The sequence below is a fragment of the Epargyreus clarus genome, unplaced genomic scaffold (assembly GCF_041222505.1).
Source record: "Epargyreus clarus isolate Ecla_fem2 unplaced genomic scaffold, WU_Ecla_fem_2.2 ptg000018l, whole genome shotgun sequence".
Classification (NCBI taxonomy): Eukaryota; Metazoa; Arthropoda; class Insecta; order Lepidoptera; family Hesperiidae; genus Epargyreus; species Epargyreus clarus.
Genome location: NW_027332226.1, coordinates 10724883 through 10740011, shown reverse-complemented (window position 1 = coordinate 10740011; position 15129 = coordinate 10724883). Strand labels below are relative to the sequence as shown.

Genomic DNA, 15129 nt, shown 5'->3' with positions numbered 1-15129 from the left:
CAATTGCGGTACAATATTGCCGTATTTTGTATGGCGGGATACAAAGGCGTGTGTGTTTTGCGAAGGTCGTGGCTCAATGCAGAATTAGCAACACAATCAACTCGATCCCGATGAATTAATTACAATGCATTATATTACGCGCAGCTAACCGCAGCTGGGAATACTCGTATGCTCTGACTTACCTGCTAGCGGCGACATTAGGGACGTGGCCTCGTTTATATCTACAGTCGTTGAACGTGTCAGACACGGGCCGTAGCAAACAAGTTTTACTATTTTTACTGGCACGGTAGATATAAATACGTCCAATATATCCATACATAGGTATAATGACGACCCGCGTGGCGGAGCGGTCACCATGCCGGTCTGACACGCAGAGGGTCCCGGGTTCGATCCCCGGCCAGACAGATTTCTGAATGAAGAATTTAGATTTCTGTTTCTGGGTCTGGGTGTTTGTGTATTTATTTCTGTGTGTGTCCATAGCATCCACGATACAGGGATCCCTAGTGTGGGGCTGTGAGTGTAGAAAGCGTTTTAGTTAATTGTATAGGAGAATAATTTTTGCTTGTCTGCCACGCGTCTCATATGCAACGTGTCTTTAGATACAAATGAACCCTTATTGTCTCACTGTTGGTGATAGAACTCCTCTCATAGCGAATACCATGACCATTGGTGATAAATTATTTCTAAAACGCAACTTTGAGGTGCGTGAGATTTGAACCTCAGACTCCCCAATTGAGAGTATGAGTTTCAATGCATCATTATATAGTACAGTTGGGAATATACTCGGGCTTACCTGCTAACGGGCGACAATCGGGACGCGGCCTCATTCTATGCCAGTGTTTCTCAAAGTGAGCGATAACGCCCCGTTGTGTGTGTTAGAGGCCTACAGGACGAAGAAGGGCACAAAAAATTGGAGGCGTTAAAAAAGTTTTGGAGATTGATAATATATTTTAGCATTGGAGACTCGGAAATAGGAGAATGCTCTTTTCACCAAGCAGATTACAGAATCATTTTTGTTACTTTCAGGTAAATCTTTTTTTTTATCGCAAAACTATTCCCAAAAACTGAAGAAGGCTCCCTAGAAACCAGAGACATTATTGATATCTATGAAAAAAATCTGTTTTGTCGTCGAACTATTCACAAAAACTGAAAAAAGTATCCCTAGAAACTGATTTTAAAAATGGGTAGACGAAATGAGTTTGAGAACCTCTGTTCTATACATAAGTACCTGTAACGTAGGCTGCTATTGTTACGGTACTAACTAATGCCCTTATTAATGAAAACAAAAACTTTACTTTCAAAATGAAACATTATGTTAGTGTTTACCATTATACCGTTCATCCAATGGAACAATGAATTGCAAAACAGTTTTAAATGATTTAGTGTCATAAATACCTTTGCTGAAATATTTATTATAATATATAATAATTAGAAATGAAACTCATATTTTTTTAAAATTTTTACATGTTATATATAAGATTGCAATAGTACATGAGCATGTAGTCCACCTGATCGTGAGTGACCACTGCAGCCCATGGACATCTGCAGCCAATTCGTATAAAACTGGGGTTTTAGCTGAAGTTGTTCACAGGTGCATTGGTACTGTGTGGATTATAATGGCCGCCTCATATGTAAGTCAGCCAGCAACCACAAGCTTCCACCGAAATGTAAGAAATACGTATAACCGCCAAAAATTCCGTTTCAAAGGCTTGGAAAACCAAATTCGTATTTTCGAGACAATCTATCTTAGTATATAATAAAATATTGAGATTTATATAACACCTTTATATGAATCTCAATATTTTATTAATAAGAAAATTATATATTTTATACTTCGATCACAAATAAGAATTTTATATTAATATGAAAAATGCGCAACGAATAAATGTTACAATTTTGTTATTCCCATCCAAAATTATTAATTCAGATGACAGAACAAAGTACGAGTGTTTTAACACAAATATACTACACTCAATGAATAATAATGATGTTATTATGCATTTCACCCACAATTTCAAATTCAGTCCGCGTATCGGACATATTAACCGACTCTCTATCGGCTACCTAGTTATTTATATTAGTTTGTAATGAGTGGTCATTTTCCAAGATTAATATTCATAGCATATAATATAACGAGAAGAAGATTAACTTCAAGGACCTAGATTGCAAACCTGAAAATAATACATACGAATATATTCGTTTTTGAATTATAAATGCATCTACATAACATAGAAAATATTTTAAGACAGTAATTCATTATACTTTCTATCTAACATAGACAGTAATTTCATGTCTTCGATTTTAATACAGTTAATACATTTTAATCAACTTAAAAACGTAATGTTATTTATATTCAAAGATTGTACAATAACACCTTCTCAGAATAGAACCTTTCTATTTATATCTTTCTCTATATTTATTCAACTATTTACAGCGCATTAGGAAAACGTAGTTTATGAAGTTTTTATATTATAAGTACCAAATACAAAAATGTTTATAGTACCAGACGAGTACATAGTCGTATACGGTATAGGTTACGGTATAGGTAGGATAGGACAACGTTATCTCCTGCCTGTCGTAAGAGGCGACTAAAAGGGGGTTTCCGGGGTTGCGGGTGGCAAGAGTGAGAGCTCGAACCGCCCGTCAGCGACCCCGGGAAGGACGGCTGTATGGTCGCATACCGTCGTACACATCAGACGGTGTGGCGAGCGTCAAGCTCACCTGGGCGGAGCCCGACGGGGCAACGCGCTAAGAGGACTCCGGTTGCGTTCCTTTAGAGATCCCGGAGTTTTCTACGCAGCGCCGAGGACGGCCACAAAAAAAAGGTACCTAGGTATGCAGTCCGCCTGATGGTCATCGGCGGACATCATATGTAGGTAATTAACTCTATTAAGGATAGGAGTCCTGTCCTATAAAAATACCCTATTCCCACGGATATTTCCATGAATACACATACACGTACACACGGACACACATAGACACAAGATAACAAAATCGCTCGGATCCATAGCAAACATCTAAATTTCTTTTTAAATTTGTGTTTCCGCCTGGACGAACCAAACCCGGGACCTTCTACCACACAACCATTGTGACCATTGTGCACGCAAGTCGTATTGTAGTTCAAAAATTATAGTCACGCGTAATAATAGAAAGCACATTTATTGAAAAAGGCGATGTTGTAATCGCCATAAAAAGATATATAAAAAATAACAATGGTTCTTAGTTCAGTTCGCAGGAGTCCACTGCCGTGGGAAATGTAGAGCACGGAATAGATCTCTCCGAAGTCGTTAGTAGAAAAGAAAGTGATTTATCTTACTTAATCCGTCTTGTGATGTACCTACCGGCATTGCATTTGATAGTGAAATAACGCATAGAAGTAAATTATACGGTATTCATTCTCATTCTACGATTATTACTATCACGACCACGAAATAAGCAAAAATAGAGATCATGATTATATTTTATTCATGTACATCTTCGAAATTCCTGTAAGAATTTAGTTCTATAAGAATAGTACCTATAGTTGAGTATTTTGCTATTTGATTTAGAGTAATAAAATTATAATAAGGATAAAAGTCTCAGTAGAGTCACCACCAGAAGATATTTTTATTTTCCGTTTCATATGTTGTAAATAAAATGCTTATGTTTTCCAGGACCTGGATGCAACCCTTATTATGTACCACGGTGCATTGGTTTTCGCGACTTATCCGCGAAATATATTCTATTGATTGATGGCGGATTGATGGAATTTAACCGAATATTTTTTCATCCCCGTAATTCTACGATAAGAATTACCAAATGTGATCCAACGGTAACGACATTGAAAATAAACACAATTACCGAAGGGTACGGAAATGCACATTCTTAGCTACTAACGGTTCTCCATCCAATTTCCGACCGCGCTTGACGTTGCTTAACTTTTAAGCTGTTACGATCTGCACAAGCCAGGTTGTGCGCTCCACGTTCTCTACGCCTGTTACCAAGTTATGTTCTATACATATGTATTGTAACCTAATTGCGACCGAGTTTTTAAACACCTCCGTAATTACACTCGTTTTTCTGATTTAACTCTGTAATTAACAGTTAACGCACTTTGGTTAAGTCATTGATCTCAATCGCTAACTGAACTTTCATTTTCATTATATTTATTCTAATTATTCCCGTTTCAATATAAGTGTTAAGTTTTATTTTAAGAACGAGCTTTTGCCCGCGGCTTCGCTCGCGTTACGAAGTAATATTTTCATCCCCTATTTTATCCCCTTGGGGGTCGAATTGACCAAAATCCTTTCTTAGCGGATGCCTAGGTCATAACATCTACCTGCATGCTAAATTTCAGCCCGATTCGTCCAGTGGTTTGGGCTGTGCGTTGATAGATCACTATGTCAGTCAGTCACCTTTGAGTTATATATATTTAGATTCGAGATTTTAATTGTGGTTACGGTGCTTACTGTGTAGCATATTCATTTATTTACTATATTAGTTCTCGCCAATTGGCGTAGTGTCCGGTTGTCTCTAATTTCCCCAGCGACGGAAAGAGATCCGTGTCCAGCTAGAGTACATTTGAGTGCACAAAGATACAAGAAATGTACTATAAAATAATTTAATAATTCTAGCAGCGAGAATGAGAATTACTAAAAATCGAATAATAAATAAGCACTCCAGTTTATTGACCTGAGGATGTAAATCTAAGTATTGATCGTGCATACTTAATAAGATGTTAAAAGTTCCCACGCTACTGTCTATGTTTATGTTCGATTACAAACAATTCAGTTATAGAACAGGTCCTCGTATTCTGAGTCACGTTACTTTAAATCCACAAAGGTATGCATCATGCAAAATGTAAGGCGGGTATTTGATCAATAAGAGGTCGCGTCGGTAAGTCTGTTTGATATAGAATAACATCACTTGACTCCAGTGGACATTTTTACAATGAATTGTCGTGTGCATTTTTCAACCAAGGATGTTAGCGCGTGTTGAGTACACATTTGTAAACGAGTTCAGTTTTTTTTGTGCCATGTAAGTACCCTGTTTAAAAGCGGTGAACAATTTTTGCTACACTTAGAATAAAATTCGGTTTGATAAGGTTAATAAAGTTAGTTATTGAAGGGAACTATGATTTGAAGTTTTAAGAAAAAATGTTTTTTAACGATTTACCTGCTACAGAAAAGTGTAATCTAAAAAAAATGATTTATTATATTTATTGATACGTACAATACACTGTACCACCTAGAAATATTTATAAAATTTGCGAATGAAATAAAAAAAACAAACAGAAAAACAATACCATAAAAATTATGAGCATTGCTGTCGTTAGGCAATGTTCCCAAAATGCTGGCAGTCTCTTCAAAAATATAAAATTATTTCACCTAAATTTTTATTACACCTAACTTAATAAATCCAATATTATACAACCAAAAGCACAGTGACACACATAATTAAACAATAAATAATCATTATAATTTTAGAAGACTATCGTGCTCATAATTACCACAGATTAGGTAACAATGTATGACCTCAATACGACACGAGAATTCTTTAGTGCAAGTGGAGGCTGTACTGTAACTAGTCGAGCAGTTGTGTACATAATTACATTGTGTAACGTCTCTAGTATTTTGACTATCGATTTGTATAGCGGACACAGAGAGTTGCGGATAAATATCGATAAATTTATCCTTATAAAATCCGCATGGTACAATCACTACATCGGTCGGTTAGACTCTCAGGTTTGATTCCCGGTTAAGGAATTTCATTATTTATTCTGCATCTGCACCTTTGTAAATTATTCTTCATGTACCTACTCTATGAGCGTTTTACTATTTTTATGAATTTTGTAAATGAAAATCTATTCCTCATACATTTTTATTGTACATATTCATATTCTAAAATTTATATTGATAAGCGTAAATATATTACAGATTAATTCATTAACTATTGCACATAGGTATATCACGAAAAACGACACTACAATAACAAATAACTTTACCTCATAAACTTTTATATTCTACATAAATACATTTGTTATTATATTTAATAAATAAACAAGAAAATTTTATAATAAGACATTTTAATAGCGAAATAAAATATATCTCAATAATTAATAAAAAATAAAGAATAAATGTAATTAAAATGACTACACTGCTTCAGTAACAAAAATGGCTTAAAACTTATTTGTATCATTGAACTTAGTTCTGATAAACCCTTTACGTGTTAATATTAAATAACATAGCTCTATTATTTAGCATTAAACAAGGTAGAGCGTACGGTAGAGCACGAAATTTGGATCGATTATGTACGAAGGCTTACGAGAAGTATATTTAAGGCTTTGGCGTGTTATAAGTTATAAATGAGTGCATACGTTTAGCAACAAATAAGACTTTACATGAAAACCGTCAATATTTCGCGAGTAAATATATTTAAATTTTTACCACGAATAATTTTATGTAACTAATAAATATCATTATTTACATTAAATATCGGTAATTACTGTTACAGTTAAAGTAATGTGTGTGTTTTCATACTCATATGCTATGCTAATTGGACACGAATGTTTAGCAGTACTCTTCATCCGTGTATTAACACAACTGTTTTTATACTAGAAAACAAACATAAATAAAATCAATATCAATAGAGTTACTTACCTTATTTTACGTGAAGAAAACGGTCAATCCCAATTCATAAATGGGTCCCGAAGTCCGCAGTAGTTAAAATTGCCGCATTCCACTGTAACCGGGCTCGGGGCAGACGCAGCTTCCCTATCTGGACCGGTTGTTTACCACCGCGCTCGACTCCAAACTTAACATTTATGTCAGAATCATCACTTAAACAATTAATGAAACACTGAAGCCAAACGAATGTTTGTTGGAAGCATGGCCGCGCGGTGTATTTTGTAAAGATCGCTTGCGGTCAATGCGTCAAGTGTAAGTTAACGGAATACAGGTAGTGAGAGCACGGAGACGCGCACAGCACTGCCGCGACGGCGACGCCAGCGCCCTCCCGCGCCCGCCCGCGCAAGCGCGACACCTCTCGTCTGCCACTCGGAAAAGCCAGACACTAAAGCCTCATTTACACACATGGATACTCGGTGAAAAATGTGCTTCGTAGCTCGAGCGTCCCCGAAACCATACTTCAAGCTAAAGAAGTTCATGTGTATGTATGCTGTATATTTTCTAAAGAACACTACTATCCAAAGCGAACAAAATACCACTATACGCGGTTCAAAGACGTTACACTTGACATCTATTTTTATACTTGTATGTAAAAATACTCGTAGATGAGTAGTAGAGTAATAGCGGCATAAGTAACATAAGGATCGGAGCTTATGTGAATATTTGACCTACTTCGAGATCCACACAAATATTTTAGACTGGGAGTGGCACCTCGCTGGCACGAAATGCCACACACATCCAAGCGCTTCAAGTTAAACCAACACTGCACATTACCCTATTACAATTAACATAACGCTCCACTGTAATGAACAAAGATGATTAATTTGCACCATTAAGTGTTTAATTTGGCTAAAATAATATAACAAATTTACAGGTTGTTTTGTAACATTTCCTATCACGAAATTGTGTTAAAATGATATCTCATCTTATAATCCCTTGTTAAGGGTAATGAAGGGTAAAAAGTGTAAAGGGTGACAAAACCTTCTCAACTAGGTACAGCTGTTTTTAATGTATCAAAATATAACGAATAAAAAAACGATGAAATTTAAAAAAATGGTACTTTAGTTATCTTTTCAGATTCATTTTTTATATGCTAGAAGCATCACAAAAGCGGTAACCCAATTTTTACGACTGTAAAGCCAATTTAATTACACTTGTTCGCCCAGTGGCCGAAATTATGACTACATTTTTTTATTTTTTTTATTGATTAGTAAGTAATACTAAAACTCTTTGATAAACAAAGAACAGTTAACAAACAAAATAGAAAAAGGCGGTAAACTGTTTTGTTTCTCTCTATTTGCAAAATCCCGTAAAAAGCAAACATCAAATTAAAACCCCACTAAAAACCCACTGACCCATATCGGTCTGCGATTAGTTCCCAAGTTCCCACGCATGTAACAACCTTCCCTTCTTGATTGAGACACGAGTTACACATGCACTACTTGACGATAACACAATAGTCGCATGTAGTGACTCTGCATAATCGGAAGACAAGGAAATGGGTATAAGAAAATCGGTGACTATTTTCTACTACGTGATTCTGCATGGCTTTGATTGTTTGGTATTGTAGTAAACGAACATACAATGTGCATTATGGTAAATGGTTGTTACAGCCTTCGAACGCTTCGATGACCCTTAAATAAGTTATGACCTCATAGAGTGATATCAATGCCTTGCCACACCCTTCAAAGTAGAACACAGCCCTTATAACACTGTTGTTGTAAGATGAAAATACTTAGAAGCGAACGATATTGCCCTGCAATTTAAGTACAAAAGGTTTCGATTAATTTTATATTATGCATATTGAGAGAGGCCCACATTCAGCAGTAGACCTTAAAAGACTAATGGACGGACATTATACATCACTTAACCATGCATTTTTATATTTTAGTCGGGAACCTACATATTTTTATGGGTGAATAAAACACGTTGCGTGTTTTTAAAATCAGTCCAACAGGTCTTAAAATAAAAAAATACAAATCCGATTATTGTTTTATCGTAAAATGTCACAGGATTAAATAATTATATCGAAGTCACAGACAGAAGGCTTAGAACTTTCGTCTTTATTTAAAAGATGTAGCAACGGTTATGCTCTAAAACGATAAAGTCCAAAAATATAATTGTAATAACAATTTCCCTCAGCATAAACGTTATTAATGAGTTTAACAAATTTCGCAGTAATATCTTGACAGCTGTAGTTGGAGGGTATAAAGGCTAATATAAATTGAAGATAGCCGCAGTTGGCACTCGCCCTGGTCCAGTTGGACCAATTCACGAGTTAAATGTGTCAGCTCGCTTGTCAGATAATGCCCGATTCAGATTACAATTTACGCCTTTAAAATATATCGGTTATTCGTAGAAATTTTGGACAGTTTTTATTGTCTTTAGGGCCATTTATATTTTGTTGAACTTTTTTTATATTATAGAATGTTTTTTTAAATAATATAGGAGTAGTAGACGAGCATGCAGCCCACCCGGTGGCTCCTGCCGCCCATGGACATATGTAATCAACCCTAATGAGGTCGACCACAGTTGCGCCGCTACCCCTGAGGACTAAGCTGAAACGCCTCGGAAAAGTATGTCGCCCTTACCACACCCTTCAAACCAGAACACAGCAACACTTAACGCCGCTCTAATGAGGCAGAAATAGGTGTGACGGTGGTGCCGCCGGAGTCGAACCACATAGGGTTCTACCACGTTCAATATGCCTGATGATTTGTTTGCAGTAGTCGTCTGCAATCAACCCTAGAAGTGTGTGTAGAGTCCGATATGATGACGACCACATACTACCGTTGCAGACTACGGGGAACGCCTTGAATATATGTCTTTCCCTTGCCATGTGTTCATACCAGAATAAAGTAACGCTTAACACTGTTATATCGTACAAAAGGTGTGCCGATGGTACCTGCGGAGTCGAAATACGAGGGGCTCTACGAAGTTTAACCTATAAAACCTCATAACTGCTTCATAAGCTCAAATGTTTATTTAAATAATTCTGAGGCGGAAGAATTCGTTTTACTATTTATTTATGTATTGTCTACTTACATAGGCTAAGCTTGTAAATAGATGAACCGTTATTGACGAGTCTTTCACGAGAAGATAAGAGGAATTCATAGAATAAATTTTCGTGTTAGTTTTACTCAAGTACTTTTTAGTAGGTACCTAAGTATGGCTTACAACTTATAAACTTACTGCTACGAGGATAATCAGGTCTCCTGATTTGGCTGAAACTGAGGAATATACTTCCATGCTTTTCCGGTGCAGGATTTTTCAAGAAGTTATTATATAACAAGTGTCTGAATATAACCGTCCTAAAGCTCTGAAAGTTTTATTAAACTGAACGATTATGATTATAATAACTACAGGGACTCTATATGTTCATTGTTCATACTCGTAAAATTGCCAAAGTGTATTATAGCACTGACTGCGTCCGGTTTATTTTAATGTACAATAGAATTAAAAAACCTATTCAATTGTACGATTAATAGATGAACTAATAGCTTGTTAAACTATATACAGTATGTATATAATATAGGAGTAGCAGACGAGCATGCAGTCCATCTGATGGTAAGTGGCTACTGCCGCCCATGGACATCTGTAATCAACCCCAGATAGGATTAGATATTCCTACCTGAGGTCGGCCACAGATGCGCCGCTACCCCTGAGGACTAAGCTGGAACGCCTCGGAAAAGTATGTCTCCCTTACCACACCCTTCAAACCGGAACACAGCAGCGCCTAACACTGCTGTTATAAGGTAGAAATAGGTGTGGCGGTGGTGCCGCTGGAGTCGAACCACAAAGGGTTCTACCACCTTCAACTAAATAATATCGCTAATGACCCCTACAATATTTACTGTGGCCCTACATCTTGATATTGTACACTTAGTATAAGTACATATATGTAAACAAATACAATAATGACTGTTTTTGTATTTGTTTACGTATTTCCAATACATTTCCAATCAGTTCTGATACAGTCCGCTGGGGGCGCTGATTGTAAATATATGGGCAAATACGTAAACAAATACTAAAACAGACATTTTTGTAAAAACGTAAAAACTCATACTAAGGGTACTTGTTAGAGGATTTTTTCTTACATCTGGAAGAAGCGCAAACGCAGTACAATTGTCATATTTCCTATCATCTTATGTACGTAAACGTGTTAACAACCTTAGTAGCTGGTTATAACGTATAATATGACTCGTACATAGTTGTTAGTACTTGGCAAAGCAAGCTGCTACAGCTGCTTCGAGACTTTTTATTGCATTAAGGCAGTGGTACTCAAAGCGGGGCTTGCGTGTAGCGGGTACTCCCGTTAATTGTAAGGGCTCGCGATAAAATTTCGGTAAGGGCCCCAGCGAACATTTAGCATCAGTGATTTACTATTTAGCTGTTATTGGAAGCAAAATCGCTTGAGCTCCAGTCGCAAATAATTTAGGATGTTCGGTTCAACTAATCGTAATACGACATTAATGAAAATATACAAGAACCCATCCATTGCATTAGAATAACAACACATATTTACTGCCGTTTGGTTCCAGTTTTAAAAAAATCTACTATCTTTGACTTCAATTTTAATGAGATTCGGCGTTGTTTTTAAATTTAATACTCCTATAACGCGGAGGTTCGCGGAGAACTTTGAGTAACTCTGTATTGAGCGAATGAGTGCATCCGCCTGATAGCTCTGTTCCTCACCCGCAATCAAACAAAATAAATAGAAATAGTAAATACTATTTAGTTGCGGTTTCATTTTAGTTATAGATAAGTAGGTATCTATGTACTTAAAAATGATGTCCTCCTGGTATCTAGCTTTTACTACGGGGTATATGTCATGACAGTAACTATAGCTATGGTATACGGTCCTAAAAGCAGTTACGAAGTCAAAAGCGGCGAAAAAAGGTACTCCAGTTTTATTATCCTTATTTAATAATTACTCGTATTTCGGTCGAATTTTAATCATTGGGCGAACTCTACAGAACAATAATTAGTATTTATATAATGACTAGCTGACCCGGCAAACTTTGTACTGCCTCAGCAATTATTTATGAAATATATTTCATATTTACTCACCTTTTAAACATTCCCTGGACTTCCACAAATAATTCTAAACTAAAATTAGCCAAATCGGTCCAGCCGTACTCGAGTTTTAGCGAGACTAACGAACAGCAATTGATTTATATATATATATAGATTATAGATTATATAATGATTTGATATAATTACAATGTGATAATAAATTTTGAAGTACTGCTATTACAGTTATAAATATTTATGTGTTGTTAATTTGTGCCTCCCACATCCTTAGACCGGTTTGAATATCCAGGAAGCATCTCTGAATTTTCGAAATACGTAGGTAATGTGCGTAGGTATTAGTAATTAATTATATTTTTAGTTGTCCCTGTAGTTCCGGGACTAGAATAGGGCTACGGAATCCCCTGCCTGTCGTGAGAGGCGACTAAAACGGGCTTCCGGGGTTGCGGGCGGCAAGAGTGGGAGCTCGAACAGTCCAGCAAGCGGACCCGGGAAGGACGGCGGTATGTGTGGTCGCATACCGTCGTAAACACCAGATGTTGCAGGAGGAGCGAACGCTCCCTCAGAGCAGAACTCGATCTGGGCATCGCGTTTGAAGGACTCCGGTTGTGTTCCGTCGGAGATCCCGGAGTCCTCCAACAAGCGTCGAGGACGGCCAGCGGAGGGTTTTAGTGCGGTAAAAATCACATAACCCAACGCCGCTCCCACGTCGTCGGGTACTTTTTGAAGGTTTCCCTCTCGTAACAAAAAAAGGTACTTTACATTCTGAAATTAGTCCCATCCTCAACCTTATAATACATCCTACGTAAAAAGTCTTTGTGTTTTTTTGGGAAATTGAGATTTCAAACGCTTTCTACTGCAAATGTAATCTTATAAGACTTTGCAAGCTGATATCATTATAAGTGATAAGCTTTTCGTTATTGGTTAACACATCGAAGAACTTAAAAATTGCTCTTCTCAAATACCTACGATAATAAGCTTACGTGGAGTAACAGCCTAGTTTTTATTTAATTGCAACATAAAGTCTATTCTATTGAGACTTTTAAATATTTAATATAATAATAATGATATTAAAACCTATCCCAGCGCGGTGGACTATAGCCTAACACCCTCTCACCAGAGTGAGAGGGAGAAAGGACCTGTGCCCAGCAGTGAGACACTTGACGATGACGATGGTCACCATTTCAACCATATTAAGATCATAACAATTGGTAGGTATATGAATATTATGACCTATACAATTATGTTACTATCTTTAAAATTATGCTGTTGTTTTTTTTTTAATTCCGTTATCATATATATAAATGGCTCCATGACTCCATGGTGAAGACTTGACGAGTTAATCTCGGTCATTAAGTATTTATTTTGTACTACATTCCCGGAAACCCTAGACCCAACCCTCATTATTTACGCCCATGACATTATTACATTGGATTACAAGGAACAGAATTCATAATCCGTAATTGAACATCCCGAATTGGCGGTAATATACATAATGCCATAATGATTAGTGATCACCTACATGAGCCAACAGATTAGTGTTCTGATGTATGTACATACATAACATAGTGTTATCAACGGTGCATAATCTATTCTGTACACACACATTAAGTGTTTGTAGAAACGAAGCGAAGGAAGTGTTAACCTGGCGGTTAGAACTTTCTGTTTCTCAATCGGAGGGTCCGACGTTCGAATCCAATCAACGTGCCTCCGATTTTTCAGATATTTAGCTATTTGCGTATTTTTAGTCATCACTTAGACGAAGAAAAACATAGCTACGCCTGAAAGTTTAAATATGATATATAAGGATTATCGAAAGCGGTAGAACCATGCATGTTTTGACTCCGTAGGTACCACAGCTACCTATCTATTACTATTATTCCTTTATAACAGTAACAACAGTGTTAAAAATGCTAAACTCTGCTTTGAATGATGGTGTGAGGTAAAGACCGGGCATTTTGACTTAATACTACTGGCTGACTGACTATTTCCTCTAAGGTAGCAACGCATTTGAAGATAACCTCAGGTAGAACTCCCATATTAGAGTTGATATCAAATGTCTATGGCCGGCAGTGGCGACTTATCATCAGAAGGATTGCTATATCTATTACTCCTACAAAAACCTCTAGAGATCCATTGCGAAAATTAAACAATAAGAAACAATTACACGCCTTGAAACACTTCTATAATTACTTCATAAGCTTTGAGTGCATATAAATTGCCACGTTCGCGATACGTAATAACGAAACGGAATTTCATGCAAATGGTGTCTTTGTCACGGTAAGCTGAGCTTTCTCAGGGAAGTAAGCGTCACCGGTGGGAGAGGTGCTAGTGCTACCGCGTTTTAATAGCAATACTCGTATTATCTACTAATGTTAAATTACAATAGAGCTAAGTAGGTCATTAAAATTATAGTACAATACGAGTAGGTAATGTATGTGTAAAACTGCTAGTCCGCTCTGAATATAGAAATGAATCGCGTCGCCATAGTAAATTATATGACTACACCGGCTCTCAACAACTTCAGAGCGGACCAGCAGTTTGGCGAGGACTGTACATTACTGAAATTCGGCTTTAAAAGGTGATAGAACCAGTGGTTGTGGTGTGGGTTTACCACTTACATTTTACAGTCATCATCGGCATGCTTAATTGCTATTTCAACAGTATTTAATAACACTTGTACTTTAATGACTGAAAAATTAACAGAATTCTAAGTCGAAGCAAATGAATTTGGCGGTAATTCCGCCTTGTTGAATAGAAATCCGTTTTATATATTTGCGTTTATAAGCTTTACCTACGATAATAAATATTTTTTTAATAGCGCAAATGTGTAGTGGACTCATAGTGGACCCTGATATTTTCAAACACCTACTTCGTTGGTGATTATGTGCAAATGCGCACAAAATAAAACGATATATACCTATTATGGAACATTGTGCTCATTTTATAAACACTTCAGTAGCAGATAATCGATTCGTAATGTTTTATACCGTTACCTGCATATATATTCACGTGATTGTATTTTCAATACGGACAATATTATTATAACTTGAACGTTTAAATGGAGTAATACAAGGAAATTTTAATAAAAATAAAAGTTTTTAAGTAAACTGGGACTAAGGTGCTAAATAACGACCCATAGGTACTTTTACTTACACGATTGCTTTTCTTTACTTTCTTTGATCGTAAAAACATATCGATAAGAATAAACGAAACATCTTATCACCGCTTTCGCATCATGCGATGGTCATTAGTTTGTCCGAAAAAACCATTCGTAGCTGTATTCCACATTTTCTTTATTTTGGCTTTCTGCCTATGCATATCATGTCCATGAATTCATAATGTCGTCTGTTTTATACTTGACATGTCGTCTTATCAGCTGTCAGCTGTCAAATCAAATATCAACAGGAATTTGATTTGACATTCACAAATC

At 36.6% G+C, this 15129-nt stretch overlaps 1 protein-coding gene across 4 annotated transcripts in view; it reads right to left on the bottom strand.

The window, feature by feature from the left end:
- The window catches only part of tutl (immunoglobulin superfamily member turtle), a 97770-nt gene extending 90786 nt beyond the window's left edge, over positions 1–6984 (bottom strand). For all 4 annotated transcript variants that reach the window (XR_012103133.1, XR_012103132.1, XM_073083108.1 and 1 more), the window contains exon 1: positions 6639–6984. The gene's annotated coding sequence lies outside the window, so the exon portion shown is untranslated. The remainder of the gene's footprint in view (positions 1–6638) is intronic.
- Between the last annotated feature and the right edge of the window lie 8145 nt (positions 6985–15129).